Below are 5000 nucleotides of genomic sequence, written 5' to 3' on the forward strand. Positions count from 1 at the left end.
ACGTAAGGCATGTCAGAGCAAAAGACAGTAAACTCGAATGAGCCAAGAAAGAGCGGCGTACGGTGCGGGGCCGGTCGGAGCGCACCCTTTTCTCGGTGGCTGGCGGGCGAGAGAGTGCTGCGTCGCCGGCATCGGCGTCGAAAGAAGCCGAGCCGAAAAAAGTTAAAGTACAAACGTGCAAGCATACTAACCTAACCCTAGGTAAGGCATGTCAGAGCGAAAGACAGTAAACTCGAATGAGCCAAGAAAGAGCGGCGTACGGTGCGGGGCCGGTCGGAGCGCACCCTTTTCTCGGTGGCTGGCGGGCGAGAGAGTGCTGCGTCGCCGGCATCGGCGTCGAAAGAAGCCGAGCCGAAAAAAGTTAAAGTACAAACGTGCAAGCATACTAACCTAACCCTAGGTAAGGCATGTCAGAGCGAAAGACAGTAAACTCGAATGAGCCAAGAAAGAGCGGCGTACGGTGCGGGGCCGGTCGGAGCGCACCCTTTTCTCGGTGGCTGGCGGGCGAGAGAGTGCTGCGTCGCCGGCATCGGCGTCGAAAGAAGCCGAGCCGAAAAAAGTTAAAGTACAAACGTGCAAGCATACTAACCTAACCCTAGGTAAGGCATGTCAGAGCGAAAGACAGTAAACTCGAATGAGCCAAGAAAGAGCGGCGTACGGTGCGGGGCCGGTCGGAGCGCACCCTTTTCTCGGTGGCTGGCGGGCGAGAGAGTGCTGCGTCGCCGGCATCGGCGTCGAAAGAAGTCGAGCCGAAAAAAGTTAAAGTACAAACGTGCAAGCATACTAACCTAACCCTAGGTAAGGCATGTCAGAGCGAAAGACAGTAAACTCGAATGAGCCAAGAAAGAGCGGCGTACGGTGCGGGGCCGGTCGGAGCGCACCCTTTTCTCGGTGGCTGGCGGGCGAGAGAGTGCTGCGTCGCCGGCATCGGCGTCGAAAGAAGTCGAGCCGAAAAAAGTTAAAGTACAAACGTGCAATCATACTAACCTAACCCTAGGTAAGGCATGTCAGAGCGAAAGACAGTAAATTCGAATGAGCCAAGAAAGAGCGGCGTACGGTGCGGGGCCGGTCGGAGCGCACCCTTTTCTCGGTGGCTGGCGGGCGAGAGAGTGCTGCGTCGCCGGCATCGGCGTCGAAAGAAGTCGAGCCGAAAAAAGTTAAAGTACAAACGTGCAAGCATACTAACCTAACCCTAGGTAAGGCATGTCAGAGCGAAAGACAGTAAACTCGAATGAGCCAAGAAAGAGCGGCGTACGGTGCGGGGCCGGTCGGAGCGCACCCTTTTCTCGGTGGCTGGCGGGCGAGAGAGTGCTGCGTCGCCGGCATCGGCGTCGAAAGAAGTCGAGCCGAAAAAAGTTAAAGTACAAACGTGCAAGCATACTAACCTAACCCTAGGTAAGGCATGTCAGAGCAAAAGACAGTAAACTCGAATGAGCCAAGAAAGAGCGGCGTACGGTGCGGGGCCGGTCGGAGCGCACCCTTTTCTCGGTGGCTGGCGGGCGAGAGAGTGCTGCGTCGCCGGCATCGGCGTCGAAAGAAGCCGAGCCGAAAAAAGTTAAAGTACAAACGTGCAAGCATACTAACCTAACCCTAGGTAAGGCATGTCAGAGCGAAAGACAGTAAACTCGAATGAGCCAAGAAAGAGCGGCGTACGGTGCGGGGCCGGTCGGAGCGCACCCTTTTCTCGGTGGCTGGCGGGCGAGAGAGTGCTGCGTCGCCGGCATCGGCGTCGAAAGAAGTCGAGCCGAAAAAAGTTAAAGTACAAACGTGCAAGCATACTAACCTAACCCTAGGTAAGGCATGTCAGAGCGAAAGACAGTAAACTCGGATGAGCCAAGAAAGAGCGGCGTACGGTGCGGGGCCGGTCGGAGCGCACCCTTTTCTCGGTGGCTGGCGGGCGAGAGAGTGCTGCGTCGCCGGCATCGGCGTCGAAAGAAGTCGAGCCGAAAAAAGTTAAAGTACAAACGTGCAAGCATACTAACCTAACCCTAGGTAAGGCATGTCAGAGCAAAAGACAGTAAACTCGAATGAGCCAAGAAAGAGCGGCGTACGGTGCGGGGCCGGTCGGAGCGCACCCTTTTCTCGGTGGCTGGCGGGCGAGAGAGTGCTGCGTCGCCGGCATCGGCGTCGAAAGAAGCCGAGCAGAAAAAAGTTAAAGTACAAACGTGCAAGCATACTAACCTAACCCTAGGTAAGGCATGTCAGAGCGAAAGACAGTAAACTCGAATGAGCCAAGAAAGAGCGGCGTACGGTGCGGGGCCGGTCGGAGCGCACCCTTTTCTCGGTGGCTGGCGGGCGAGAGAGTGCTGCGTCGCCGGCATCGGCGTCGAAAGAAGTCGAGCCGAAAAAAGTTAAAGTACAAACGTGCAAGCATACTAACCTAACCCTAGGTAAGGCATGTCAGAGCGAAAGACAGTAAACTCGAATGAGCCAAGAAAGAGCGGCGTACGGTGCGGGGCCGGTCGGAGCGCACCCTTTTCTCGGTGGCTGGCGGGCGAGAGAGTGCTGCGTCGCCGGCATCGGCGTCGAAAGAAGCCGAGCCAAAAAAAGTTAAAGTACAAACGCGATGCTAATGAGCGAGCCGTTGTCTCGACTGATATGTAGTTCGATGACGTTCGATCGAGCGTCTGGCTTGAGCGCTTGTCGGCCTAGCAGAACGGTCGCATTGTTATGCCCGGGTTTTAGGCACCGCTGCAGGCGGCCGGCAGAGCTCTTGTTTGTGCGAAACTGAATGGATCGAGCCCGAGAGAGGGCGAGCAAAGAAAAAACGCAAATCGCTCCGCCTGGCACTGCCGGCGAGAGCGTGGACGTCGCGGCCAGCGACTGTCGAAGCTGAGTACGGCCGCAGGCGATCGCCTCGGTCTTAAACGAATGCGACGAGCACGCGCCGGGCGGCCCAGCAAGGGCCGAGCGCAGCTGTCGCAGCTATCTGGTTGATCCTGCCAGTAGTGATATGCTTGTCTCAAAGATTAAGCCATGCAGGTGCAAGTACGAGTTCTCGTAAAGCGAAACTGCAAATGGCTCATTAAATCAGTCTTGGTTTATTTGGTCTCGTAAGCGAAGTGGATAACTGTGGTAATTCTAGAGCTAATACATGCATTAAGCGCCGACTTCGGGAGGCGCGCTTTTATCAGATCAAAACCGACCGGGTTCGTCCTGTGACGTTTGATGACTCTGGATAACCACGCGGATCGTACGGTCTCTGCACCGACGACGTATCATTCAAGTGTCTGCCCTATCAACTGTCGAAGGTACGCTACGTGCCTACCTTTGTGATAACGGGTAACGGGGAATCAGGGTTCGATTCCGGAGAGGGAGCCTGAGAAACAGCTACCACATCCAAGGAAGGCAGCAGGCGCGCAAATTACCCATTCCCGACACGGGGAGGTAGTGACGAAAAATAACAATACAGGACTCTAACGAGGCCCTGTAATTGGAATGAGTACATCCTAAAACTCTTAACGAGTATCCATTGGAGGGCAAGTCTGGTGCCAGCAGCCGCGGTAATTCCAGCTCCAACAGTGTATGCTAAAGTTGTTGCGGTTGAAAAGCTCGTAGTTGGATTTTGGGCGAGCGCCGCCGGTCCGTCGCAAGGCGTGTCACTGGTTGCGTTCGCCTCACCTTCGGTTCTCCGTCGGTGCTCTTGACTGAGTGTCGGCGGTGGCCGATAAGTTTACTTTGAAAAAATTAGAGTGTTCAAAGCAGGCTGTTCGCCTGCATAGTGTTGCATGGAATAATGGAATAGGACCTCGGTTCTATTTTGTTGGTTTTCGGAGCACGAGGTAATGATTAAGAGGGACAGACGGGGGCGTCCGTACTCTGCCGTTAGAGGTGAAATTCTTGGATCGGCGGAAGACGAACTACTGCGAAAGCATTCGCCAAGAATGTTTTCTTTAATCAAGAGCGAAAGTCAGAGGTTCGAAGACGATCAGATACCGTCCTAGTTCTGACTATAAACGATGCCAACTAGCGATCGGGAGGCGTTACCATGACGACCTTTCCGGCAGCTTCCGGGAAACCAAAGTCTTTGGGTTCCGGGGGAAGTATGGTTGCAAAGCTGAAACTTAAAGGAATTGACGGAAGGGCACCACCAGGAGTGGAGCCTGCGGCTTGATTTGACTCAACACGGGGAAACTCACCCGGCCCGGACACAGGTAGGATTGACAGATTGAGAGCTCTTTCTTGATTCTGTGGGTGGTGGTGCATGGCCGTTCTTAGTTGGTGGAGCGATTTGTCTGGTTAATTCCGATAACGAACGAGACTCTGGCATGCTAAATAGTTACGCGACCTTCTCGGTCGGCGTCTAACTTCTTAGAGGGACTAGTGGCGTTTAGCCACACGAGATTGAGCAATAACAGGTCTGTGATGTCCTTAGATGTCCGGGGCCGCACGCGCGCTACACTGAGTGAAGCAGCGAGTGTCTAACCTAGGCCGAAAGGTCCGGGTAACCCGTTGAACCTCATTCGTGATTGGGATAGGGACTTGCAATTGTTTCCCTTGAACGAGGAATTCCCAGTAAGCGCAAGTCATCAACTTGCGTTGATTACGTCCCTGGCCTTTGTACACACCGCCCGTCGCTACTACCGATTGAATGGTTTAGTGAGATCCTTGGATCGGCCCCGTCGCGGCTGGCAACGGCCGCGTCGGCGTGTCGAGAAGACGTTCAAACTTGATCATTTAGAGGAAGTAAAAGTCGTAACAAGGTTTCCGTAGGTGAACCTGCGGAAGGATCATTACCGAAAGTGGTGGTAGGCCCCGGCAGACCGCGCACTTAATTGTCTTTGGGTGCCGCCGTGAGGGCGGCCGTCAATCGGGGTTCCGCCCCGTGCGACACGCGTAACACGTTGGCATAGCAAGGCAGCCGAGTGCGATGGTGGCTTCTGGGCACCGCGCTCGATGTGCCGCCGGCCCAGCCCGGCGGTCGCTCGGCGCCGTTTGTTGGTGTTTTTGTGCAGTTGTTGTCGGTGGTGGTTTTGTGGTCGATCCCACAGTGTGACGTC

The 5000-nt window shown here is 55.1% G+C and overlaps 1 non-coding gene across 1 annotated transcript; it reads left to right on the forward strand.

The window, feature by feature from the left end:
• The first annotated feature begins 2926 nt into the window (after nucleotides 1–2926).
• LOC144431655 (small subunit ribosomal RNA) lies at nucleotides 2927–4736 on the forward strand. The gene has a single exon (XR_013480217.1). It is a non-coding gene; the product is annotated as a small subunit ribosomal RNA (ribosomal RNA).
• Nucleotides 4737–5000: the final 264 nt, after the last annotated feature.

The sequence above is a fragment of the Styela clava genome, chromosome 13 (genome assembly GCF_964204865.1).
Source record: "Styela clava chromosome 13, kaStyClav1.hap1.2, whole genome shotgun sequence".
Taxonomy (NCBI): Eukaryota; Metazoa; Chordata; class Ascidiacea; order Stolidobranchia; family Styelidae; genus Styela; species Styela clava.